Genomic DNA, 16,648 nt, shown 5'->3' on the forward strand with positions numbered 1-16,648 from the left:
AGCACAGTCTAACCCACTCAGGCGCGACACTCCAGCTTGTATTTGTTATCCACAGTGACAACAGCGCAACCAGCACTTTGCGAATTACACTGTTGTGTTCTTTGTCGGGTAAATGCGAATTGTGTAGTTTATACTGCATAGTACCATCATTTTAAAAATGGGACCTTCTTTATCGCAATAAATTATAACACCAATGCAGCACATTAGTTTCGCTAAGGAGCCAGACAGGACACTCCGTTCGATAAATCCAATATGAAACAGTGGTAAGCAACAAAATTCTGCATAATCTCATAAACTACATAAACATCAACGATGTTAATACCAAGGAAAGAGAAACAACAGCTGCTTGATTAACTCTAAGGTCAAATATTTTTCCATCTCATTTATACAAATAATTCTGTGGCACATCTATTTAATTTATCGACATTAAATGTTTATTTATGCTTAGTATGACATAGTTGGGGTACACGGAAATAGCCTCCCGGCAGATTGTTCAGTTAATCTCATGAAAAACCAAACGATCGGGCGTACCCTGGGCAACGCTGGAAGATATTCCAGCGGCAAATCTTTCCACCACCAGAACACTATGTTCGGGACACGAGTAAATAAATAAAATGACATGGGCAAGAGATCACCCTCTTAATATGTTGAAGTTGGCTTTTAAGTACATAAGGCCAAAAATATCGAGTACAATATTTTTTTCATAACACTACCAATCACTATTGATGTTACATTTATTATACTTAAAGAAGTTATTTTGCTGTTATATATTCGGGTCCCATTTCGCCTGTGTCACATACTTCTACTCACAATAATACACTGAAGTAAACGAGATTTTAAGTAGTACATCTATCGGCACACGGGTGTAACTAGTCAAAAACTTTTATACAACACATCGAGAAAATCAATGAGCAGGGCAATATCATTGAACGCATTAAGTAATCTTGTCCCACTACACGGCCCTCCACCTAACCACCCCTCCTTCTCCCCCATCCCCTATTCTGCCTTCCATCTCTCCTCCCGTCCCCTCGGCCGCCCGCCTCTCCACCGCCAGGGTAATCCCAGCGTACTATTTTAGCGGTCAATAAAATGAAATTAAAAATTAAGCAGTCAATCACAGCCTACATTTACAGCCGACTTTAAAAGGTAGCAGCCTACTACAGCATAACTGCCAAATTAGGTAACCTGAAATTAGATAAAGTGGAATTGCATAAAAATGGTGTTATGTTAAAAGATTAACACTATTATCATACAGAAAATTACGTAACATTCACTTACAATGGAAAAAATGGTGCCATATTCAAACATATTGGCTGAAACTACAGTATTCCTATACCAAAATATTACTTCAAGTTCACTTGAATTGTGGAAATGAGGCGTCATGATCAAAGTACTAATTTTCAAGCGGAGAATTATCCAACCTTCATCTAAACTGTCATCATGTTCAAATATGTTTGGAAATACTTCAGTATTTCCATGTAGAAAAAATACATAGTCTTCACTCGATTTAGCAGCATGAGAAATTATGTTGGCAAGCTTTCTGGCATTGTGTGTGTAATTTGGCGCCATTTGTCACCCATCCACTCACCCCCCACTCAACCCTCCCCCCCCCCCCCCCACACACCACACACACACACACACACACACACACACACACACACACACAGAGAGAGAGAGAGAGAGAGAGAGAGAGAGAGAGAGGGGGGGGGGGGGGGAGAGGTGTAGAGAGAGAGAACTGTGATACAAAAAATGGACTTCCTATTTCTATAAAATTACATAAGTTTCAGCCAAATTGCGTAAATTACCACTGAGCTAATAAAGAGAAATAAGAAAGAGAAATAGATTGGTTATCAGCAAGACAAGACTGTCATAAAAGTCAAAATGCTCAGTCAGCGTATTCCGTCCCTCAGATGCCTTGTGAAACGTTGACAATCATCATAAAGTAATTTAGCTTTGGAGGCTCCATTGTGCCTTATACCATCTTAATTTGCGTGTCTGCATGTGAAGCTTAATGTAAATTTTGTGGTTGTATACTTTCGAATAAGGTGCTAAACGTTCAGAGCGTTCAGATACATTTGAGCATCCTGTAAAGTACTTTGAAATACCGAAAGCTTTACGTAATTTTATGGATGCATAACTTTCAACGTGCCGTAAAAAATAAATCTGTCTTTCAGGTAGTTTTCAGCATAGCTGGAAATTTTTGTTGACGAGGCAAAATTTTGCTGACAAAGCAGAACTTTTGCTAAAAGCCTCCTGTGATCTAATTGTGTCTTTTGGATGGTGCTCTTGCAGAGCAGTGGAAAGTGGATGGTTGGGTGACCTCCAAGTGTAGTCTAAACTAGGACGTTGAACTCATAGCAACGATCGATTCGTACCTATATGAAGGAGAAGCTTGTGGAAATAATGTATTGTCAATGGATACTTTCGAACACGACACAAGAAGACATTCGCGCACGATGTTTTGTGTGTGTGTGTGTGTGTGGGTGTTCAAAAATGTTCAAATGTGTGTGAAATCTTATGGGACTTAACTGCGAAGGTCATCAGTCCCTAAGTTTACACACTACTTAACCTAAATTATCCTAAGGACAAACACACACACACCCATGCCCGAGGGAGGACTCGAACCTCCGCCGGGACCAGCCGCACAGTACATGACTGCAGCGCCTTAGACCGCTCGGCGCGGCGTGTGTGTGTGTGTGTGTGTGTGTGTTTGTGTGTGTGTCTGTGTGCTGAATGGCTTCAGTTTACACACTTAAAGTGAAATAGCTTGGCTGTCAATGTCAGGACGCTTGGTAATGTCTTTTTTCATGCCACCAATTCAAGTGAAGCTTACGTATATTTTATACTCGAAAATATTGCAGTATTTGCAAATGTATTTGAATATTGTGGCATTTTTACACTATTCGAGTCAAACTTTGGTATTTTTTATACGTAGAATTGCCAAATACAAGGATAGAACAGAAACAGTAATAATAACGTAGTATTGACAAATAAAGCGACAGTTAAACTGGTATAGAAATTAGTATTCAAATAAATAGATATGTAAAGGGGCAGAATACGGCACTTCGTTTGGCAACGCCTATATAAGACAACAAGTGTCAGGCGCAGTTGTTAGATCGGTTACTACTGCTATAATGGCAGGTTATCGAGATTTAAGTGTGTTTGAACGTGGTGTTATAGTCGGTGCACGAGCGATGGGACACAGTATCTCCGAGGTAGCGCTGAAGTGGGGATTTCCCGTACGACAATTTAACGAATCTACCACTGATATCAGAAATCCGGTAAAACATCAAATCTGCAGCACCGCTGCGCCCGTAAAAAGATCCTGCAAGAACAGGAACAACGACAACTGATGAGAGTTGTTAAACATGACAAAAGTGTAACCCTTCCTCAGATTGCTCCAGATTTCAATGCAGGGCCATCAATAAATATGAGGGTGCGAACCATTCAATGAAACATCGTCGATATGGGCTTTCGGAGCCGAAGACCTACTCGTGTATCTTTGATGACTGCACGACACAAAGCCTTACGCCTAGCCTGGGCTCGTCAACACCGACATGTGACTGTTGATGACTGGAAACGTGTTGCCTGGCCAGACGAGTCTCGTTTCACATTGTATCTAGTGGATAAACGAGTACAGGTATGGAGCCTCCATGTCAGCAGGGGACAGGTCACGCTGGTGGAGGCTCTGTAATGGTATGGGGCGTGTGCAGTTAGTTATATGGGACCCTTGACACATCTAGGAACAACCCTGACAGGTGACACGTACTTGAGCATCCTGTCTGATCAAGTGCATCCATTCATGTCCATTGTGTATTACGACGGACTTAAGCAATTCCTGCAGTACAACGCGACACCTCACACGGCGGGAATTGCCACAGAGTGTCTCTAGGAACACCCTTCTGAGTTTAAACACTTCTGCCGGCCACCAAACTCCCCAGACATGAAAATTATTGAGACTGTCTGGAATGCCTTGCAACGTTCTGTTCAGAAGACATCTCCACCCCCTCGCAGTCTTACGGGCTTATGGACAGCCCTGCAGGATTCACGGTGTCAGTTCCCTCCAGCACTAACTCAGACATTAGTCGAGTCCATGGCACGTCGTCTTGCGACATGTCTGCGTGTTCGTTGGTCCTACACGATATCAAGCAGGTGTATGAGTTTCTTCGGCTCTTTACCGTAAAATGGTCGGACAGAAATATGGAAACAGTGTATTAATGCATGCTTCAACATAAAGGCGCTTTTTTATTTGGCTATGAATGACACCTGTGCAGTTTGCTAAGTAGGTTTCAAATGTTGGTCGTGGGCAGAGCAGTGCTCCCACTGTTTTGTGTAGTTGTGAGTGTATAACGTGGGAGCTAAGTGACGTCGAGCAGGGCCGAATTGTTGGTGCTCGTATGGTGCTTCCTTAACCTAGGTAGCCAAAGTGTTTGGTGTTTCAAGAGGTACTGTATCGAAGATACACATCGTATAAAGGGAAGGGGGAAAAACACCTTCTGCTTAGTTATAACGCGGACGAAACTGCGTTGAGTGATCGTGACAGAGGATTACTGAAGAGAACTGTGACGAAAAATCGTAGGACGACAGCTACAAAAGTCATTTCAGAACTAAATGTCGCACTCACAAGTCTTGTCAGCACTAGAATGAACCGAAGGGAGCTACAGAAGCAAGGAATTGCAGTTTGAGCTGGACTTCCAAAACCAGTGGTGTAAATGCCAAATAGGAAAACGTGGAACCAAGTTCACTATACCTGGACAGTAGAGCAATGGGAGACAGTCATTCAGAGGGATGTGTCAAGTTTCACAGTTCCCAACTAGTGGCCACGTTTACGTCCCAAAGATGGAATTTGGCTGGGGATTGGTGATGATTTTTACAGCGATATCGTAGTATTACAAGTGCCCCGTGGTTACTCTTGCAAGAACACGTTAGTGCCATGGATTATGTGACCATTTTGCCTTATCAAGTCCACAGTACAATGTTGTTCCCAAATCTGATTCTGTGTTCCCAGATAAGCAGTTGTTTGTTCACATAGCTCACGTTGTCTAAGACTGATTTTGTGAGCATAATGAGCAATAATGAATTTTCACACCTCCCCTGGCCTCAGTCATCATGTCTCCGTATCAAAAGCCAGGGTATAATTGAATGTCTGAGGATGTCCTGGAATTCCAAAACCAACTGAAGTCTCCTTTAGAGAGGAAGTTGAATGAGTGCTGTCCACATCTGTCATCGTTACCTGAACCTGACACGATTTTGCTGTAAGAAAGGTATAATATGCCCTCGGAAACCATCCAGGATCTGTATTAATCCATTCTGAGACAACTGGAACCTGTTATAAATTCCATCAGTTTTCCTACACCATATTAGACATGGTAATGTGTATTGGTTTTGATATTTCTCTATTTTTGTCCAACTCATCCATATGATGGCAATTCAACTGAAAGTTACGCTTTTTTTTTTTTTTTACTAGACAGCACTGTATTATTGGCAAATAACATTTATAAATGGTACCATATTTATACAATTCAATTAAAATTAGCGTACTTTTCAACATGGAAATACGGTATTATTGGCAAATATATTTGAATTTTAACGTATTTCAAGTGAAGGTTGCTTAATTTGACAGCTACATTGTGACTGGGTGATTCATTTTAAAGCTCATCAGAATACTGTTTTGGGTGTAATGGCTGTTTCATTTTAATGACAGATAAAATGATAAGCTGTGATTGGCTTTTGGGTGATCAGAAAGTGGTGGCAGAGGGGAGGGTGTGGAGAGGGGTGCTAGAGGTGGTCTGGGGACAGGTCAATGATTACATGATGCTATCAAGGTCGTTGCTCTGGCAACCTGATATTTTTTGAATGTTACAATTTATTAAAAGGATTTGGTTATATCCACCGGAATAATTATACTAATTTTAGGTTTACATTCATCAGACTTCATTTTACAAAATACATTCTTGAAGGATTCAATATCTGCGCACCAAGTTTTTCGTAACTAAAAACTAATTTTTCCATTTCAGACTGTTTTAACAGCTGGGAAGCTTATGCTGAGTCACACTGAATAACATCGGGACCACGCTTCAAACTTGTTTCACGCCTTTCTCAGCTGCAGCTTCCCTTTCACTTTCTTCGACTCGAAACTGAAATCTGATTTCTGTACAAGATAACCTTTCGTTACCAGTCTTTATATATATGAGCTTGAGATTTTTACTGGATCACAGTCAACGTTGTCAAAACCTTTCTATAAATCTATAGATGATGTAAATGTAGATTTGACTTTAATCAACGACAGTATTTTGTACTTTCTGTGGCACATTTTTTTATTTTAAAATCAACTGCTATACAAAACGCAAGGATGAAAACAACCTTTGCATGATCTGCCGCTCTCAAGTAAAATAGCTCAACGAAACTTGGACCATGTATAGAAAGAGCTGCTACACTATAGTATCAAAGGTAACTGAATGGAATACCCAACAAGGGGAACAGAAATGGCACTTTAATACCAAAACAATAGCTACATTGCAGTCAAAGCATTTCATGGTGGTCACCTAGGCATTACTAAAAGTGAGACAGGGTCCTTTACTAACTGCGTGTTCACAACAGACGGCAGTGCATAACAGCATCGTGCTCCTATAGTGCCCAGCGAATTGGTATGGAGTTCTTGTGATAGGCCGTTCCATTCATCCTCCAGCATAGGTGCCAACTGCTGAATGGTGTACGTGGGGACGCAGCACTATGTCTGCCCTATGCATCCCACATGTGCTCGATGGGATTTAAGTCGGGGGAACGGTCAGGCCAGCCATTCGATGCACGCGTTCCAAGAATTCCTCCACCTGATCCGTTAGACGCGGTCGCTCATTGTCATCCACAAAAACGAAGTCAGGACTGAATGCAACACTGACAAGATGCACATGAGGAAGGATTAAAGGCTCAGAATACCGTTGGCTAATATGTGTACCATCTTAAGGATTTCTAGATTAGTAAGCCAGTGCAAAATTGTGCCTTCCCACACCATAATATCATGCCCACCATAACGCTCATATTTCACGATGCTACGCTACTGGCCATTGAAATTGCTAAACCAAGAAGAAATGCAGATGATAAACGGGTATTCATTGGACAAATATATTATACTAGAACTTGTGATTACATTTTCACGCAATTTGGGTGCATAGATCCTAAGAAATTATTACCCAGAACAACCACCTCTGGTCTTAATATCGGCCTTGATACGCTGGGCATTGAGTAAAACAGAGCTTGGATGGCGTGTACAGGTACAGCTACCCATGCAGCTTCAACACGATACCACAATTCATCAAGAGTAGTGACTGGCGTATTGTGACGAGAGAGTTGCTCGGCCACCATTGACCAGATGTTTTCAGTTGGTGAGAGATCTGGAGAATGTGCTGCCCAGGGCAGCAGTCGAACATTTTCTGTATCCAGAAAGGCCTGTACAGGACCTGCAACATGCGGTCGTGCATTATCCTGCTGAAATGTAGTGTTTCGCAGGAATCGAATGAAGGGTAGAGCCATGGGACGTAACACATCTGAAATGTAACGTCCACTGTTCGAAGTGCCGTCAATGCGAACAAGAGGTGAGCGAGACGTGTAACCAATGGCACCCCATACCATCACGCCGGGTGATAAGCCAGTATGGCGATGACGAATACACGCTTGTGCGAATACACAATGTGCGTTCACCGCGATGTCACCAAACACGGATGCGACCATCATGATACTGTAAACAGAACCTGGATTCGTCCGAAAAAATAGTCCAATATTGCTGAAAACGTCGTCAAACTGTTCGTGCACATGGCTGTTGTCTTGTAAATTTCCCCATCTGTTGACTCAGGGATCGAGACGTGGCTGCACGATTCGTTACAGCCATGCGGATAAGATGCCTGTCATCTCGACTGCTTGTGATACGAGGCTGTTGGGATCCAACACGGCGTTCCGTATTACCCTCCTGAACCCACCGATTCCACATTCTGCTAACAGTCATTGGACCTCGACCAACGCGAGCAGCAATGTCGCGATATGATAAACCGCAATCGCGATAGGTTACAAACCGACCTTTATCAAAGTTGGAAACGTGATGGTACGCATTTCTCCTACTAACACTAGGCATCACAACAACGTTTCACCAGACAACGCCGGACAAATGCTGTTTGTGTATGAGAAATCGGTTGGAAACTTCCCTCATGTCAGCACGTTGTAGGTTCGCCACCGGCGCCAACCTTGTGTGAATGCTCTGAAGAGTTAATCATTTGCATATCACAGCATCTTCTTCCTGTCGGTTAAATTTCGCGTCTGTAGCACGTCATCTTCATGGTGTAGTAATTTTAATGGCCAGTAGTGTAGATCTACCGGCATACGGCGACAAGTGGCAACACGTAATGCACCCAGCAACACTGTCGAGCATGATCGTTTTGGTGGTCCAGGTGTTGTCGTGTGGCTGCATGAACACGCGCTGGACGCGTTTTGGGGGCCTACTGCAGCGCGTCAGCGTCCTCCTGTGATCATGCAGCAGTTGCAAACCGAGCTGCTGGCGGAACACAATGCCTTATGATAAGAACTTACCGTCCTTGTGGGAGCATGTTGCAGAGCGTGCATTACCGTCCTTGTGTATTGGGAATCGTCTCCCGACTTTTGTAATGTACAGGGGACGACCATAAGTCGCGGTGACTTCAGTGTAATTATTATCTTTGAATAAAAGTATCATTTCCTTACGGCTCATTGCGTATTTCTTTCAGTTACCTTGTGAACTATACTGTAGCAGTTCCTTCCGTGTCCGGTCCAAGTATCATCGAGGTTTTTTTACTTTGCAGTGACACATGATGCGAAGATTATTTTCGTTCTTAACCTTCTCCACGCCAGTATAATTTCCTTGTACGTTCTTACATTCCTCCACAACCCAAACTTACGTTCTCCGAGGTCGGCTTCCAGAAGATTTCCAATTCTTTTCTAAATAAATTATGTCAGTATTTTGAAGCCATGACCATATTAAAACACCTTGTTTTCGAATAGGAGTTAATTACATCCTTCTTGAAATCTGGGGGTATTTCGCCAGTCTGGTAGATTTTGCAGAACAGGTGGCTGTACAAAGGATCGCAATGATTTGTGGCAATGTAGTATATTTCCGTACTTTGTTTCAATTTATGCCTTTTTAGAGCTCTATCACGCTCTTCTCACGTACATCTAATTCATCTTATTTTAATTTACTTATTTATTTTTTAACCTTGTCTTGAAGTTCACTTCTCTTTTATAGATCTTCTATATATTACTTCCATCTTTCAGCTTTCTCTTCTTTGCTTAGTACTGGTTTCTCTCGTCAGCTCCTGATATTCGTGCAATTTCTCTTTTATTCAAAGGTCTGTTTCATTTCCCTACAGACGTTATCCATCTTCCCCTGCAACGAAACCTTACTACCGGTGGTACAGGTAAAACTTGACCTGGTAGGAAGATTACCGTCGCTTATCATGTCCTACAGCTTCTGCAAGTTACTCTCTGTAGTACTGGTTTAACAAATTCGTGTGGTCCACGAGATTACAGGCCCCTGCTAGTTACTGCTGGGGTATTAATAACTTCTATCGGGTGGGTTTAACCGACAGGTAAAAATTTGATGGCAACGGGTAACGCAATCTTTAGAACCACTACAGAAGGCACCTAGCAGGGTTTAATAGGAAGTGTAGATGTTTTATTTACTTTACTTTGTTGACCCAGCATGAGACTGAATCAGTGACTAACTTTAGGTTTCACCTAATCTTTATGATGGAGATTATAGATTAATCGAGATTTATTTAATATCTGTGGCATTTCAACAAAGAAGCTGTGTCTGTGTTTGGATAGTTACTGCCCATTCTTATGCAACAGCAGGGGTTCTCATATTATACATAATTACAACTGGTCTCTCTATTTAAGATGATTTTCTTTTGCCACGTAATTATGAAAAGGGAGAGGGGAGCGCAGACCTGACTTCAGTGGAATTTTATGCAGCCACACAATTATTCTCAAACTCATGCCTTCTATTGTTGTTGTTGTTGTTGTTGTTGTTGTTGTGGTCTTCAGTCCTGAGACTGGTTTGATGCAGCTCTCCATGCTACTCTATCCTGTGCAAGCTTCTTCATCTCCCAGTACCTACTGCAACCTACATCCTTCTGAATCTGCTTAGTGTATTGATCTCTTGGTCTCCCTCAACGATTTTTACCCTCCACGCTGCCCTCCAATACTAAATTGGTGATCCCTTGATGCCTCAGAACATGTCCTACCAACCGATCCCTTATTCTGGTCAAGTTGTGCCACAAACTTCTCTTCTCCCCAATCCTATTTAATACTTCCTCATTAGTTATATGATCTACCCATCTGATCTTCAGCATTCTTCTGTAGCACCACATCTCGAAAGCTTCTATTCTTTTCTTGTCCAAACTACTTATCGTCAATGTTTCACTTCCATACATGGCTACACTCCATACAAATACTTTCAGACATGACTTCCTGACACTTAAATCTATACTCGATGTTAACAAATTTCTCTTCTTCTGAAACGCTTTCCTTGCCATTGCCAGTCTACATTTTATATCCTCTGTACTTCGACCATCATCAGTTATTCTGTCCCCAAATAGCAAAACTCCTTTACTAATCTAGTTCCCTCAGCATCACCCGACTTAATTCGACTACATTCCATTATCCTCGTTTTGCTTTTGTTGAAGTTCATCTTATATCCTCCTTTCAAGACCCTATCCATTCCGTTCAACTGCTCTTCCAAGTCCTCTGCTGTCTCTGACAGAATTACAATGTCATCGGCGAACCTCAAAGTTTTCATTTCTTCTCCATGGATTTCAATACCTATTCCGAATTTTTCTTTTGTTTCCTTCACTGCTTGCTCAATATACAGATTGAATAACATCGGGGAGAGACTACAACCCTGTCTCACTCCCTTCCCAAGCACTGCTTCCCTTTCATGTCCCTCTACATCTACATCTACATTTATACTCCGCAAGCCACCCAACAGTGTGTGGCGGAGGGCACTTTACGTGCCACGGTCATTACCTCCCTTTTCTGTTCCAGTCGGGTATGGTTCACGGGAAGAACGACTGTCTGAAAGCCTCCGTAAGCGATCGAATCTCTCTAATCTTACATTCGTGATCTCCTCGGGAGCTATAAGTAGGGGAAGCAATATATTCGATACCTCATCCAGAAACGCACACTCTCGAAACCTGGACAGCAAGCTACACCGCGATGCAGAGCGCCTCTCTTGCAGAGTTTGCCACTTGAGTTTGCTAAACATCTCCGTAACGCTATCACGCCTACCAAATAACCCTGTGACGAAACGTGCCGCTCTTCTTTGGATCTTCTCTATCTCCTCCGTCAACCCGATCTGGTACGGATCCCACACTGATGAGCAATACTCAAGTATAGGTCGAACCAGTGTTTTGTAAGCCACCTCCTTTGTTGATGGACTACATTTTCTAAGGACTCTCCCAATGAATCTCAACCTGGCACCCGCCTTACCAACAATTAATGTTATATGATCATTCCACTTCAAATCGTTCCGCATGCATACTACCAGATATTTTACAGAAATAACTGCTACCAGTGTTTGTTCCGCTATCATATAATCATACAATAAAGGATCCTTCTTTCTATGTATTCGCAATACATTACATTTGTCTATGTTTAGGGTCAGTTGCCACTCCCTGCACCTAGTGCCTATCCGGTGCAGATCTTCCTGCATTTCTCTGTATACTACTGCATCATCCGCGAAAAGCCGCATGGATCTTCCGACACTATCTACTAGGTCAATTATATATATTGTGAAAAGCAATGGTCCCATAACACTCCCCTGTGGCACGCCAGAGGTTACTTTAACGTCTGTAGACGTCTCTCCATTGATAACTACATGCTGTGTTCTGTTTGCTAAAAACTCTTCAATCCAGCCACACAGCTGGTCTGATATTCCGTAGGCTCTTACTTTGTTTATCAGGCGACAGCGCGGAACTGTATCGAACGCCTTCCGGAAGTCAAGGAAAATAGCATCTACCTGGGAGCCTGTATCTAATATTTTCTGGGTCTCATGAACAAATAAAGCGAGTTGGGTCTCACACGATCGCTGTTTCCGGAATCCATGTCGATTCCTACATAGTAGATTCTGGGTTTCCAAAAACGACATGATACGCGAGCAAAAAACATGTTCTAAAATTCTACAACAGATCGACGTCAGAGATATAGGTGTATAGTTTTGCGCATCTGCTCGACGACCCTTCTTGAAGATTGGGACTACCTGTGCTCTGTTCCAATCATTTGGAACCTTCCGTTCCTCTAGAGACTTGCGGTACACGGCTGTTAGGAGGGGGCAAGTTCTTTCGCGTAGTCTGTGTAGAATCGAATTGGGATCCCGTCAGGTCGAGTGGACTTTCCTCTGTTGAATGATTCCAGTTGCTTTTCTATTACTTGGACACTTATTTCGATGTCAGCCATTTTTTCGTTTGTGCGAGGATTTAGAGAAGGAACTGCAGTGCAGTCTTCCTCTGTGAAACAGCTTTGGAGAAAGGTGTTTAGTATTTCAGCTTTACGCGTGTCATCCTCTGTTTCAATGCCATCATCATGCCGGAGTGTCTGGATATGCTGTTTCGAGCCACTTACTGATTTAACGTAAGACCAGAACTTCCTAGGATTTTCTGTCAAGTCGGTACATAGAATTTTACTTTAGAATTCATTGAACGCTTCACGCATAGCCCTCCTTACGCTAACTTTGACATCGTTCAGCTTCTGTTTGTCTGAGAGGTTTTGGCTGCGTTTACACTTGGAGTGAAGCTCTCTTTGCTTTCGCAGTAGTTTCCTAACTTTGTTGTTGAACCACGGTGGGTTTTTCCCGTCCCTCACAGTTTTACTAGGCACGTACCTGTTTAAAACGCATTTTACGATTGCCTTGAACTTTTTCCATAAACACTCAACATTGTCACTGTCGGAACGGAAATTCTCGTTTTGATCTGTTAGGTAGTCTGAAAACTGCCTTCTATTACTGTTGCTAAACAGATAAACCTACCTCCCTTTTTTTATATTCCTATTAACTTTCATATTCAGGGATGCTGCAACGGCCTTGTGATCACTGATTCCCTGTTCTCCACTTACAGAGTCGAAAAGTTCGGGTCTGTTTGTTATCAGTAGGTCCAAGATGTTATCTCCACGAGTCGGTTCTCTGTTTAATCGCTCGAGGTAATTTTCGGATAGTGCACTCAGTATAATGTCACTCGATGCTCTGTCCCTACCACCCGTCCTAAACATTTGAGTGTCCCAGTCTATATCTGGTAAATTGAAATCTCCACCTAAGACTATAACATGCTGAGAAAATGTATGTGAAATGTATTCCAAATTTTCTCTCAGTTGCTCTGCCACTAATGCTGCTGAGTCGGGACGTCGGTAAAAGGAGCCAACTATTAACCTAGCTCGGTTGTTCATTGTAACCTGGACCCATAATAATTCACAGGAACTATCCACTTCTACTTCACTACAGGATAAACTACTACTAACAGCGACAAACACGCCACCACCAGTTGCATGCAATCTATCCTTTCTAAACACCGTCTGTGCCTTTGTAAAACTTTCGGCAGAATTTATGTCTGGCTTCAGCCAGCTTTCTGTACCGGTAACGATTTCAGCTTCGGTGCTTTCTATCAGCGCTTGAAGTTCCGGTACTTTACCAATGCAGCTTCGACAGTTTACAATTACAATACCGATTGCTGCTTGGTCCCCGCATGTCCTGACTTTGCCCCGCACCCTTTGAGGCTGCTGCCCTTTCTGTACTTGCCCGAGGCCATCTAACCTAAAAAAACCGCCCAGTCCACGCCACACAACCCCTCCTACCCGTATAGCCGCTTGCTGCGTGTAGTGGACTCCTGACCTATCCAGCGGAACCCGAAACCCCACCACCCTATGGCGCAAGTCGAGAAATCTGCAGCCCACACGGTCGCAGAACCGTCTCAGCCTCTGATTCAGACCCTCTACTCGGCTCTGTACCAAAGGTCCGCAGTCAGTCCTGTCGACGATGCTGCAGATGGTGAGCTCTGCTTTCATCCCGCTAGCGAGACTGGCAGTCTTCACCAAATCAGATAGCCAGAGAGGGGACACACATCATTGGTGCCGACCTGAGCGACCACCTGCAGATGGGTGCACCCTGTACCCTTCATGGCATCCGGAAGGACCCTTTCCACATCTGGAATGACTCCCCCCGGTATGCACACGGAGTGCACATTGGTTTTCTTCCCCTCTCTTGCTGCCATATCCGTAAGGAGCCACATTACGCGCCTAACGTTGGAGCTCCCAACTACCAGTAAGCCCACCCTCTGCGACCGCCCGGATCTTATAACTGCCATCTGATTTCTGTACAAACTGTAAATAGCCTTTCGCTCCCTGTATTTTGCCCCTTCCACCTTCAGAATTTGAAAGAGATTTTGCCAGTCAACATTGTCAAAAGCTTTCTCTAACTCTACAAATGCTAGAAACGTAGGTTTGCCCTTCCTTAATCTAGCTTCTAAGATAAATCGTAGGGTCAGCATTGCCTCACGTGTTCCAACATTTCTACGGAATCCAAACTGATCTTCCCCGAGGTCGGCTGCTACTAGTTTTTCCATTCGTCTGTAAAGAATTCGCGTTAGTATTTTGGAGCTGTGACCTGTTAAACTGATAGTTCGGTAATTTTCACATCTGTCAACACCTGCTTTCTTTGGGATTGGAATTATTATATTCTTCTTGAAGTCTGAGGGTATTTCGCCTGTTTCATACATCTTGCTCACCAGATGGTAGAGTTTTGTCAGGACTGGCTCTCCCAAGGCCGTCAGTAGTTCCAATGGAATGTTGTCTACTCTGGGGGCCTTGTTTCGACTCAGGTCTTTCAGTGCTCCGTCAAACTCTTCATGCAGTATCGTATCTCCCATTTCATCTTCATCTACATCCTCTTCCATTTCCATAATATTGTCCTCAAGTACATCGCCCTTGTGTAGACCCTCTATATACTCCTTCCACCTTTCTGCTTTCCCTTCTTTGCTTAGAACTGGGTTTCCATCTGAGCTCTTGATGTTCATACAAGTGGTTCTCTTATCTCCAAAGGTCTCTTTAATTTTCCTGTAGGCAGTATCTATCTTACCCCTAGTGAGATAAGCCTCTACATCATTACATTTGTCCTCTAGCCATCCCTGCTTAGCCATTTTGTACTTCCTGTCGATCTCATTTTTGAGACGTTTGTATTCCTTTTTGCCTGCTTCATTTACTGCATTTTTTTTTCTCCTTTCATCAATTAAATTCAATATTTCTTCTGATACCCAAGAATTTCTACTAGCCCTCGTCTTTTTACCTACTTGATCCTCTGCTGCCTACACTACTTCATCCCACAGAGCTACCCATTCTTCTTCTACTGTATTTCTTTCCCCCATTAGTGACAATTGTTCCCTTATGCTCTCCCTGAACCTCTGTACAACCTCTGGTTTAATCAGTCTGTCCTGATCCCATCCCCTTAAATTCCCACCCTTTTGCAGTTTCTTTAGTTTTAATCTACAGCTCATAACCAATAGATTGTGGTCAGAGTCCACATCTGCCCCTGGAAATGTCTTACAATTTAATACCTGGTTCCTAACTCTCTGTCTTACCATTATATAATCTATCTGATACCTTCTAGTATTTCCAGGATTCTTCCATGTGTACAATTCTACCAGGCAGCTTCCTCTTTCATTTCTTAGCCCCAATCCATATTCACCTACTACGTTTCCTTCTCTCCCTTTTCCTACTACCGAATTCCAGTCACCCATGACTATTAAATTTTCGTCACCCTTCACTATCTGAATTATTTCTTTTATTTCATCATACATTTCTTAAATTTCTTCGTCATCTGCAGAGCTAGTTGGCATATAAACTTGTACTACTGTAGTACGTGTGGGCTTCGTATCTATCTTGGCCACAATAATGCGTTCACTATGCTGTTTGTAGTAGCTTACTCGCATTCCTACTTTCCTATTCATTATTAAACCTACTCCTGCATTACCCCTATTTGATTTTGTGTTTATAACCCTGTAGTCTCCTAAGTCTTGTTCCTACTGCCACCGAACTTCACAAATTCCCGCTATATCTAACTTCAACCTATCCATTTCCCTTTTTAAATTTTCTAACCTACCTGCCCGATTAAGGGATCTGACATTCCACGGTCCGATCCGTAGAACACCAGTTTCCTTTCTCCTGATAACGACATCCTCTTGAGTAGTCCCGGAGATCCGAATGGAATATTTTACCCAAGAGGACGCCATCATCATTTAATCATACAGTAAAGCTGCATGCTCTCGGGAAAAATTACGGGCGTAGTTTCCCCTTGCTTTCAGCCGTTCGCAGTACCAGCACAGCTAGGCCGTTTTGGTTATTGTTACAAGGCCAGATTAGTCAATCATCCAGACTGTTGCCCTTGTAACTACTGAAAAGGCTGCTGCCCCTCTTCAGGAAGCACACGTTTGTCTGGCCTCTCAACAGACACCCCTCCGTTGTGGTTGCACCTACGGTACGGCTATCTGTATCGCTGAGGCACGCAAACCTCCCCACCAACGGCAAGGTCCATGGTTCATGGGCGGGCCTTCTATTGATATTACGTTTAATTAGTACTGGTCACGCAGAA

The sequence above is a fragment of the Schistocerca serialis genome, chromosome 2 (genome assembly GCF_023864345.2).
Source record: "Schistocerca serialis cubense isolate TAMUIC-IGC-003099 chromosome 2, iqSchSeri2.2, whole genome shotgun sequence".
Taxonomy (NCBI): Eukaryota; Metazoa; Arthropoda; class Insecta; order Orthoptera; family Acrididae; genus Schistocerca; species Schistocerca serialis.